At 41.3% G+C, this 12422-nt stretch overlaps 1 protein-coding gene across 1 annotated transcript in view; it reads left to right on the top strand.

Annotated features, from left to right (window-relative positions):
* Window positions 1-11533: 11533 nt before the first annotated feature.
* ANAPC1 (anaphase promoting complex subunit 1) overlaps window positions 11534-12422 on the top strand; it is a 71004-nt gene continuing 70115 nt past the window's right edge. The window contains exon 1 of the mRNA XM_080931419.1: window positions 11534-11730. The gene's annotated coding sequence lies outside the window, so the exon portion shown is untranslated. The remainder of the gene's footprint in view (window positions 11731-12422) is intronic.

Genomic DNA, 12422 nt, shown 5'->3' with positions numbered 1-12422 from the left:
ATCAGGCTCCTGTCAGCATGCACTTCTTGACCTCAGCAATATTGTCTGGGTTTGGTGGCTGTATATAGGCTGGATCACAAGGTGGGGCAGTCTCTGGATGGCCTTTGCTTCAGTCTCTGCTTCAAACTTTGTATATTTCCTCCTGTGAATATTTTTGTTCCCACTTCTAAGAAGGACTGAAGCATCTGCACTTTGGTCTTCCTTCTTCTTGCGCTTCATGTGGTCTGTGAATTTTATCTTGGGTAATTCGAACTTTTGGGCTAATATTCACTTATCAGTGAGTTCATACCGTGTGTGTTTTTTTTTTTTTTTTTTTTTTTTTTTTTTTTGTTTGTTTGGTTTTTTTTTTTTGGTGACTGGGTTACCTCACTCAGGATGATACTTTCTAGTTCTAACCATTTGCCTAAGAATTTGATGAAGTCATTGTTTCTAATAGCTGAGTAGTACTCCATTGTGTAAATGTACCACATTTTCTGAATCAATTTCTCTGTTGAAGCACATCTGGGTTCTTTCCAGCTTCTGGATATTATAAATAAAGCTGCTATGAACATAGTGGAGCATGTGTCTTGTTATATGTTGGAGCATCTTTTGGTTATATGCCCAGGAGTGGTATAGCTGGGTCCTCAGGTGGTACTATGTCCAGTTTTCTGATGAACCTCCAGACTGATTTACAGACTGGTTGTACCAGCTTGCAATCCCACCAACAATAGAGGAGTATTCCTCTTTCTCCACATTCTCGACAGCATCTGCTGTCACCTGAGTTTTTGATCTTAGCCATTCTGACTGGTGTGAGGTGGAATCTCAGGGTTGTTTTGATTTGCATTTCCCTGATGACTAAGGATGTTGAGCATTTCTTTAGGTGCTTCTCAGCCATTTGATATTCCTCAGTTGAGAATTCTTTGTTTAGTTCTCTCCCCCATTTTTAATAGGGTTATTTGTTCTCTAGAGTCTAACTTCTTGAGTTCTTTGTATATATTGGATATTAGCTTTCTATCGGATGTAGGATTGGCAAAGATCTTTTCCCATTCTGTTGGTTGCTGTTTTGTCCTAATGACAGTGTCCTTTGCCTTACAGAAGCTTTGCAATTTCATGAGGTCCCATTTGTCTATTCTTGATCTCAGAGCATAAGTCATTGGTCTTCTGTTCAGGAATTTTCTCTTGTGTCCATGAGTTTGAGGCTCTTCCCCACTTTCTCAGTGTATCTGGTTTTATGAGGAGTTCCTTGATCCACTTGGACTTAGCTTTGTACAGGGCAATAAGAATGGATTGATTTGCATTCTTCTATATGCTGACTGCCAGTTGAACCAGCACCATTTGTTGAAAATGCTGTCTTTTTTTCCACTGGATGGTTTTAGCTCTTTCATCAAAGATCAAGTGTGTGGGTTCATCTCTGAGTCTTCAATTCTATTCCATTGATCTACCTTTCTGTCTCTAACCAATGCCATACAGTTTTATCACTATTGCTTTGTGATATCAGAGATGGTGATTCTTTTATTGTTGAGAATAGTTTTTACTATCCTGGTTTTTTTTTTTTTTTTTTTTTTTTTTTTTTTTTTTTTTTTTTTGTTACTCCAAATGAATTTTCTTTTCTCTTTCTTTCTTTCTTTTCCCCCCAAGAATTATATATTTATGTCATGTATGATTACACTGTAGCAGTTTTCAAACAGACCAGAAGAGGGCACCTAATCTCATTACAGATGGTTGTGAACCACTATATAGTTGCTTGGAATTGAACTCAGGACCTCTAGAAGAGCAAGCAGTCAGTGCTCTAAACCTCTGAGCCATCTCTCCGGCCCCCCAAATGAATTTTCAAATTGCTCTTTCTAACTCTATGAAGAATTGTGTTAGCATTTTGATGGGAATTACATTGAATCGGTAGATTACTTTTCAGAAGATGGCAATTTTTACTACATTAATCCAATTTTCTAGACAGATACCAGGTACCAAAGTTAAATCAGGATCAGATAAACCATCTAAACAGTTTCATAACCCCCAAAGAAATAGAAGCAGTTATCAAGAGTCTCCCAACCAAAAGAAGCCCAGGACCAGATGGGTTTAGTGCAGAATTCTATCAGACCTTCATAGAAGACCTAATACCAATACTTTTCAAACTGTTCCACAAAATAGAAACAGAAGGAACACTACCCAATTCTTTCTATGAAGCCAAAGTTACTGTTATACTTAAACCACACAAAGACCCAACAAAGAAAGAAAACATACCAACTACCCTTATGAATATCAATACAAAAATACTCAATAAAATTCTTGCATACTGAATCCAAGAACACATCAAAACGGTTATCCATCACAATCAAGTAGGCTTCATCCCAGGGATGCAGAGATGGTTCAATATAAGGAAATCCATCAAAGTAATCCACTATATAAACAAACTCAAAGGGAAAAAAAAAAACCCACATGATCATCTCATTAGATGCTGAGAAAGCATTTGACAAAATTCAACACCCCTTCATGTTAAAGGTCTTGGAAAGATCAGGAATTCAAAGCCCATACCTAAACATAATAAAAAGCAATATACAGCAAATCAGTAGCCAACATCAAACTAAATGAAGAGAAACTTGAGGCAATCCCACTAAAATCAGGGACTAGACAAGGCTGCCCACTCTCTCCCTAGCTATTTATATAGTAATTGAAGTCCTAGCCAGAGCAATTAAACAACAAAAGGAGATCAAAGGGATAGAAATTGGAAAGGAAGAAGTAAAAATATCACTATTTGCAGATGATATAATAGTATACTTAAGTGATCCCTAAAATTCCATCCAAGAACTTCTACAGCTGATATACAATTTCAGTAAATTGGCTGGATATAAAAATTAACTCAGACACATCAGTAGCCTTCCTCTACTCAAAGAATAAACAGACTGAGAAAGAAATTAGGGAAATGACCCCCTTCACAATAATCACAAATAATATAAAATGCTTTGGTGTGACTCTAACCAAGCAAGTGAAAGATCTGTATGACAAAAACTTCAAGTCTCTAAAGAAAGAAATTGAAGAAGATCTCAGAAGATGGAAAAATCTCCCATGCGTAATGCGTTCATAATAAACCCATTATTGTATATAATTAATATAGTTAATGATGTACTAGAAAATTAATTAATAAGATTCCATCAGCCCTGATTGCTGAATTTATCTACAGACTTCTAGGTCTCTTTTTTTCCATAGAAAGTTTGATTCCATGCACTATAGCTACTTCTTTCACTTTGCCCATGACATAACTGTTGGTGATTTCAGTACCACATTAGAAATAGAAATGACATATTCTTAAAGTTTGCTGAGTAACTGGGATGATGCAAAAAAGAGAGTCCACTCAGAATGCCAAAAATCATAAAGGGAAGGATAACATCTTGACATTTCATGGAAGGATTAAATAGTGTCTAGGAGAGACCATTCAATGTGTTCCACACCACACTGAGAGCATAGTGCACTCTTGGGGGAATAAGTGTATGCTAATGCAATCCATTTGGAACTGTCTTGTTAGGAGTTACTATTGATGTGATAAGCACCATGACTAAAGCAACTTGGGTAGGGAAGGGTTTATTTGACTTTCCACATCACTGTTTACCATCGAAGGATGTCTGGACAGGAACTCAAACAGAGCAGGGACTTGGAGGCAGGATCTGATACAGATGCAATGGAGGGTACTGCTTATTGGCTTGCTCTCTTGACTTGCTCAACCTGCTTTCTTATAGAAGCAAGGACCACCAGCCCAGGGATAGCATTACCTGGCATGGGATGGGCCTCATCAATTCCTAGTAAAGAAAATGCTCCATGTGCTTGTCTCCAGTCTGACCTTGTGGCAGAACCTTCCCCTAATTTTGCCGGTGGTTCAGAACTAGGATAGGGAAAATTAGTAGTGATGATAATTGCCTGCGATGAACAGGTATTAATTAATAGAAGTCTGTGGCTCCCGGTAGAGAGCATAACAGATAGGTGGTATATTAAAATCTACAGGAAACTCATTCTTTGAATGTGAGCTTTGTGGGAATTTTGGATTTATATCCTGACCAAAAAATTAGAAAGGCCTAAATAGGCTTATACAATATAGGCTTATACAATATTTGTTTAGTTTACTTAATTTGTTTTTAAAATTGTTTTTACTATCAAAATGGATGTGATTTTGAGTATTGAGGTTATTTTATTGTTCCCCTGGGACAGAGGGCAAGCTACAAGTTCTCCTGGTTGCCTGCCGAAGGAAATGCTGATTTAGGAGAAAGGTTTTGTCTTTGTGTTTTTAGAAAAGGTAATTAGGCTCTGGACATCATCCAGAGCTACATGGATCAGAATTGTTAGAGGGAAACCTTTTGAAAAACTAGATTCAAGAGAATAAAACAAAACCAGCAGAATTTCATCCTAACTAGTCTGTCCACCCTACACAGACTAATATACATACAGATATCTTGATGATATTTAAATTTTGTTTTGAGATTTGTATATTGCAGAATGTATAGCTTTGGTAAAATCCATCAGACATGCTGAACTGACCTGCTTGAACTCCTGATCTCTCTCAGGGACTTTCAGCCAGATCTAGTCAGGACAGACATCAGAGACTACAGCAGTTGTTGGTGTGGTCTTCTTAAGGCCAAACAACTCCCCCATTTTCCATCCCCTCCCCACCTCAAAGATATCACAACGCCTATATACAGCTAGAAGTAGTTCTGAGGAGTTGTTACACTGGTTCCCTGGACTTGGGGGTCTGGAGGTGGCTATTCTAAGTTGTCTTTCTGGGGAATTTTGAAATGGTCATGAATGGAACAGGGAGGAAACAGATAGAATTGATTGTGTAGCCTCAGTGTAGCCACAATCTCATTTGGTAAAAATCTTTACAATAGTTAATAAGTTAAAGTCATAATTTCTTACTTTGGTACAGAAATTATTTTGATATAAATTTTAAGGTTTTTGTTGGTATGAATTTCTTATTGATATAAAATTGGGATTAATATTCTTACTCTCACATAGGTATTGTGCCTATACAACACATTTAAGAATATAAGGCTTGGACCCAGTCCTTCTATAAATGCCATTACAAACTGATCTGAGATGTTTAAGCCTTTGAGTTAAGGGTCAGAGAATAAATTCATGGCTCCAAATTTACTGTTAGGGTATTTTTTTTTCTTCTTCTTCTGTTTTAATTTAAAAAATTGTATTTATTTAGAAGCACTCAAAATGTCAACAAAACAGCCACATTTTTTTTTGCAATTGCAGAGTGATATTCAGTTAACACAACAATTATCTTTTATAAGCTGCATCAGAGACAACTGAAGATGAAAAAAACACACAAAATAAAAGCAAAAACAAAAAAACACAAAACAAAGCAAAAAAAAAAAAAAAAAAAAAAAAAAACAACCAAACTCCTGTCCCCATATATAACTAATGTGTGCTGTGCACAAACAAGAACCTGCTTTAAATTTCCACATCAATTTACAACCCCCAGACTGTACCAGGCAAGGTTAGTGGCTATTGAAAATATCACCAGGACAGGGCTAACTAAAGACACATTCAGTAGTGTGTTAACTATACAAAAAAAAAAAAAAAAAAAAAAAAAAGATACTGTACAGTTTAAAAACAAATCTTACACAGCCTTACATTTCAATATTTTTCTTTAAAAGGAGTGAGTTGAATACAGGGGGTTAAATGCTTTATAGACAAGAAAAAAAAAAAAAAACTGTGCCAGAACCAACTTTATCATCATCATCATCATCATCATCTTTTTCATCTTTGTCTTCCTCTTCTTCTTCATCCTCCTCCCCATCTTCCTCTTTCTTCTTTTTCTTGCTCTTTTCAGCCTTGACCACCCCCTTTTTCGCTGCATCAGGTTTTCCTTCAGCTCTGTAGGCAGCAATGTCCTTCTCGTACTTCTCTTCAGCTTGGTGGCCTTCTCATAGGGCTGCTTGGACGGCAGTGTTGGTCCACATCTCTCCTAGTTTCTTTGTGACATCACCAATGGATAAGCTAGTATGCTCGCCTTTGATTTTTGGGTGGTACTCAGAACAGAACAAGAAGAAGGCCGAAGGAGGCCTCTTGGGTGCATTGGGGTCCTTGAACTTCTTTTTGGTCTCCCCTTTGGGGGGAATGTAGGTTTTCATTTCTCTTTCATAATGAGCCTTGTCAGCCTTTGCCCTATCTTCAAATTTCCCCTTCTCTTTAGCAGACATGGTCCTCCACCTCTATGAGCACTTCTTGGAGAACTCAGAGAGGAAGTTGACAGAAGCATCCGGGTACTTCTTCTTGCGCTCCTCCCGGCAGGTTTGCACGAAGAATGCCTATGAGGACATTTTGCCTCTCTTAGGATCTCCTTTGCCCATGTTTAGTTGATTTTCCTCCGTGAGGCAGAGTCGCCCAGTGCCCATCCAGCTCTCGCTTGCCCCGGCGCTGTCTCTGTGGAGCTCAATGTAATGCAACCAGGTATTTTCAAGAAATTTTAATTAAAAACAGCTGAAAGTAGTTAGTGGCCAACAGTCCAGATTACATAGCTTTCAAACATGTCAGAAATCCACAGAATGTGACATTTAATGTTTATTCACTTGTTGAGACATATCTGCTCCCAACAACTCTCCATCTGTGGATTCAAAGAAGTAGCTGAGCACCTCTACCTCCAGGTGAAGTAGGTACATTGTGGCGAGGGGGCCACTGGGCAGAAATTGCCTATTTCTCCTACAGACTTGTACTGTTCTTGAGAGGACATATGTTACAGGTTAGGACAGCTTAGTTCTGCTGAGACAGAATAAGCTAATCCTTAATAATTCCTATTTTCTGGGGGCTGTAGAGATGGATCAGTGGTTAAATCCCAGCAACCACATGGTGGCTCACAACCATCTGTAATGGGATCTGATGCCCCCTTCTGGTGTGTCTGAAGACAGCTACAGTGTACTTATATTCAATCAATCAATCAAAAGATTCTTTAAAAAAAAAAAAGAAATAGCACAAGTAAAAGGCTGTATTCAGAACAGCGAACACAATAGTGGGATAAAGGTATTTTATTCTGTCGAGTATTGATCTTCCCGTTCCTGCCTCTGCAAGATAATACATTGAATAGGCTGAAAAGTTTACTAGTAGTAAACCTCCCTGTTCCATCCAATTAGAAATGATATAGTATCACGAAAAACTGTGCTTTACTGTACTGAACAACAAATGGACGAGAACTGTTCATCTGTACAGTGTTTGGGACTATAATGTTGTAGCTATAAAAAGAATTCTTTTGGTTATTTATTTTAGATTCAATTATTTGTTTTGATTTTTTTTGAGTGTGTCTGTCTGTAAAACAGTGCCTCACATAGCCCAGGCTAGCCTCAAACTCACTAGGCAATGCTGACAAATGCTCACAGGCAATGCTGACCTTACTCATCCTCCTGCTTCCACTCCCTAGAAGCTGAGGTTACATGTGTGCATCACCATTCCCTGTATGAGAGTTCTTGAATCCTAGAAAGAGCATGAGAAATGTAAGTACCTGAGAGCATTACAGTTTGTTCATGCAAAATGAGGTGGGTGTTGTGTGCTTTCATGAAACTGAAACCAAAGTGAAAATTTGTCCAGAAATTTGTGAAAAAGGGTCTAGTGTTTCTAAGTATTCTGTTATACCACTAAATGTGGAAGGGTGGGTCAGTGCAATGGCTCGGCAGTTAAGAGTATATGCTGCTTTTACAAAGGACCTGAGTTTGGTTCCCAGCATCTACTTCACAAGCATCTGTGACTGCCTCTCCAGGACACCACTGATACCCTCATCTGGCCTAAGGCAACTGTTCCGGCTCACACATATCCTGTCCTTGTACACATAATTAACAAACACCTCAAAGAAAGAAAGAAAGAGAAAGGGAAAAGAGAAAGCAAGAGAAAGAGGGATATGTATGATGCAATGTGTTACTCCATTAAACACAGTTGTATGGTAGGAGGCCAAGATTTTGCAACTGTCGGTGTGTGCTGACTAATTATGCATCATACTGCACAGCATGGGCTGAAAACCAGGCTGGAAATATCTCTCTCTCTCTCTCTCTCTCTCTCTCTCTCTCTGTGTGTGTGTGTGTGTGTGTGTGTGTGTTAGTAGGGAGGTGTGTCAGATAGTGTTTTTAAAAGTCTCAGATCAAGGGCTTAGGGGATGGCGCAGTTGGTTAAGTGCTTGTTGTACAAGACCCGGGTTTGAGCCTCAGCACCCACTTAAAAAGTCAGGTGTGGTAGCTCATGTTTGTAATCCCAGCACCAGGAAGACAGAGGCAGGAGGATCCCTAGAGGCTAATGGCCAGCCAGCCTAGAGTAACCAGTTATCCCCAAGTTCTAAAGAGAGCCTGTCTCAAAACACAATGTGAATAGCACATAAGAAATGACATGCAAGCTGACCTCTGGTCACCTATACATCTGAATAGACACAAACATTTTTTCAGATTATCATGGTTAACTGATAAAGCAAATACTAAAGCAGGTTAGAGAGTTAGTTCGTGGGGAGAAGGATCAGCATCCACCATGCTTTGGACACCCGAGATAAGGAGTAATTGAGACACTCTTATGACCATTATAAACAATAAGAGGTGTATCTAGACATCAGGGTTTAGCAGGGCACCAAGATGGTGCTTAGAAGAATCTTAAGTCAGCAGAAAACCGTATGGGAAATACCTGTGTTTGGCAGTGAGGAGTGGAGGAAACTGAGGTGACAGATGTGGGAGATTCCATCCATCACAAGGAAGAATAGCAGAAGCTCCAAAATTGAACTTTTGTAGTTTATCGGGAACTGATCCCTGTAATTCATCACAAAGTTGTACTTGATGAGAGTAGGCAACTCCATTTAGCTTCTTGAACAAAACAATAGTGTGTTTCTTCTGCTTGTAGTTTTAGGAGAAGAGATAATACACACGTCTCTACCACCACCAGCAGCAACACATACACAATCACACACACACACACACACACACACACACACACACACACACATACACAAATTCTATTCTACTAGCCAAAGTCATTTGGGAAACAAAATTTCTTTTTGTTGCAGTTTGTTGGAAGGAATGGAGATGGTGTGGAGATTTCATTTGCTGAATAATACTTTGTAGCTAGAGATATGCCCATAATTGCTCCTTTGATTGGCTGACTAGTTGGTGAGCTGCCAGATGGCAGACAACCAACCTTGACAATTTTTGATAGTCTGTTGTGGGTACTTTTTAGTCTCTTGAACTTCTCTATGATACTTGTGTTGTTTACCTAAAAGCAATAGTTCAACAATGAAAAAGAACGTGTGGGGGGGTGGAGGGAGAGGAAGAGGAAGAGAGAAAATGAGAATTGTAGGCTTAGATTTTTCTCTAAACCTATTTTATTTAGGGTTCTAGAATGTTTCAACTTCCCTTCTGACCAAAGGTAGGGAAAGAAGAAGGTTTATAGGCAAAGGAGGTTGTGGACCTGTTTAGAAGTAGTTCATTGGGATGATTCTACTCTTTGTTGTCAGGATGCCAGCAGTTCAATCTGATAGCAAACACCAAACATGAATCACAGGTTCCAGCAGTGAATCTTTACAAGTCAGCAGAAGTGTCCAGAATCAGCCGGAATACCACAAGAAGTGACACAAGAGGTTCTTGGGCACATTTCTCTCTACGAAATGAAGACCAACATAGACCATATGCCCTTTTAAGCATTGCTGAGGTCCTTGTCCTGAGGCTCTTGCCCTGAGGTCAGGAACCTTTTTAGTGACTCCCTAATTCCTAATTTGGACAGCCAGCTATGTGTTAGGTGTTCCTCAGGGCTACCCAAGGATGAAGAGCACTGGTGTTTAGCCCTGTCTGGAGAGAGGATGAAGGAAAGAGGACAAGGGTTGGTAAAGAAGACATAACAAATAATGCACTGGCTGTCACTTTACATCCAAATGTCACCAACTCTCAGACGGATGGATGTGTCCGCTCAGTCACACAGTCTATTTCATGACAGGTTGTGCAGTCAAAAATTCAATAGAACAGTCCATGGGAAAGTGTCTCCTTCCTGCCTTGCTCCTATTGGCTGTTAGGTCCAAAAGGAATGGAGGGCAATTTGGTTACCTGGGGTGCCTATTAACATATCAAAGCAAACTGGCCACCAGGCTCTCTCAGCATCACTTGGGCCTGTTCCTCTAGGCACTTCTCACCCACAGCACCCCAATCCTAAACTCTCCACAGTTTCACAGTTAGCTTCCCCCTTCCCATCCCCCACCTCCAGTAATACAACCCAGCCATTTTGGCCACAGGTTGTCTTGAATATAGGCTTCTCTCGGTCTTCATTCTCTTGGTCCTCTTGGCTCTGCTCCCGAATCTCTTTCTTTCATGTCCTCCCTTTCCCTAATCCTCTCACTGCCTGATCTGTTCTGCTGCTTGTGTTCAGTATTCAGTCCAGACTCTTCCAGGAACCTCTCTGGCTGTTCTTTCTCCCCTATCTACAATACCCCCCCCCACCCACACAACCATATCTGGGAGTGGTCATGTCCTTGTTTACGTTCATTGACCGGTTTGCTCCCTGCCTGCCGCTATGGGTTTCTAAGTATGGCCTTTTCAGAAGCCAATTCCCATACCCCTCATCCAAGTCTGGCAGTAGCAGAAGAAATGTATGACTTGGTTGCACAGGGCATCGCGGAGAGTCTGGGATCCTTCTACTCCAAGTGACGACTGGTAGGGTTGATGGGGTTGTAGACAGGCTGTGATGGGGCAAGAGGTAGAGGGGATGGGGAATGGAAGCAATGTGACTCTGAGAGGCAACTTGGGTGTGCTCTTGTTGAGTTTCTGTTTTGGTATGTGAAATATGCATGCACCCCAGCTCCTTGTCTCAGGTCAGAAACCCGACACTCCCTCTGTTCCTTCTTCCAGAGAGCCGTGTTGGTGATACAAAGTCCCTCGTAGGATGGTGAGGTTTTGCGGGACAGAACTAAGAGGTCGGAGTGGACTATGAGTGTTAATTTGACTGGTTTTGAATATCAAGGCAAGCGAATTTCAGCTAAACAGGCATGGCACTCAGAGCAATCCTTTCTGTTGGAGTGCAGCTTCAAGCTCTGAATGATGGTATTCTAAGAGAAGGGATGAGAATGAACAAAAATATCAAGCTATGTGTCACAATAGACAATTACAATCAAATTCCAACTAACTGCGTTTCGGGGCAACGAAGTGGACTGAAACTCTATTTTTTAGGGTGTGTGTGTGTGTGTGTGTGTGTGTGTGTGTGTGTGTGTGTGTGTGTGTGATTTCCGGGTGTTTTCCATGCAATCCTGAGAAAATGAGCGGCCTCCCTTTCGCTCCCAGTGGGGCGGCACACATCCTCTTTTGAGATGAGGAGGAAACGCAACCAGCTGGAAAAATTACCTAATTTAACTCAATTGAGAAGGTAGTTCAGGATCTTGGAGATTCGGTTGGGAAAAGAGGTAAGTAACGTTGTTAAGTGACCGACTTCGTCTTAGGCACTCGCACAGACACCTTTTGCCAACTGCGCAGGCGCGCTAGGGCCTCTCTGCTGCCGCGCGTCCCCGCGTTGCTCTGCCTTGGCGCGAGGCAGGTCGGGAGATCCAAGATGGAGTCTTCCATTTGAGTTTCTCGCAAGTCTTCGGTATCCTGCTGCGCCCATTCTTCCTCTGGCATCAGAGAGGGAAAAGGAATGAGAAGCTGTGGCGGCGAGGAGCCATCGTGACCGTCCTGCCGCTGCTCTCGGGCCTTCACGGCCCCTGTGCCTCCGGGGAGCAGCCGGGGCTCGCAAGCGCCTGACGCGTCCCGAGTCACTCAGGTGCGGGCCGGGCCGGGCCGGGTAGCGCATCGCTGCGACTTGGCGTAGAAATGTCACTGCCTCGGGTGACCTAAACGCTTAGCGCCCCGGGGCGAGCCTTGAGAGTGTGCTGGGGTGAGAGGGACCCGAGTCTCGAGTCTCAGATGGGGCTTTGCGGGTTGGCCCGACGCGCCCTAAGCCAGATGCTCGGGCCGCTACGCCGTAGCGCGGTTTACTCAAGTGCACGGAAAGCCTTTTTTTTTTTTTTTTTTTTTTTTAAGAGACCCACTCTGGGTCCCGCTGTTTGAATATGTTCCTAATAGCCAGTAAAAATAGTGTTATTGTCAGCCTCTCAGCTCTGTGCTTTTATGTGGCCTGTGACGAATAACACGTTCAACAACTTTCGGAGAACTGTGAAAGTACTTAGTATGATGCCTTTGGGCTAAAAGACAACGAACTGCGAAAATGATGCTGTAAAAAGTAATCCTGCGGGCTTGTTTTACGCTATAAGGGAATGATATTACATGTTTGCACAGGAAAAGTCGGGTAAAGTTGCAAGTTCTTTAATGTTCGCTGCTTTGTTGAATAGAATCTGGAAAGGCCAGCCACATTTTGGAATTTCCCCCCCCTACTTTTTATAAGGCATATGTGGTTCTGTTTCAAGTGCTGTTCTCAATATTGATTTCATTTGTAGGAGGTGAAAAAGAAACTTG

This window comes from Micromys minutus (genome assembly GCF_963924665.1).
Source record: "Micromys minutus genome assembly, chromosome: 17".
Lineage (NCBI taxonomy): Eukaryota > Metazoa > Chordata > Mammalia > Rodentia > Muridae > Micromys > Micromys minutus.
The sequence above is the reverse complement of the archived record's forward strand: the minus strand, read 5'-3'. Positions and strand labels throughout refer to the sequence as shown.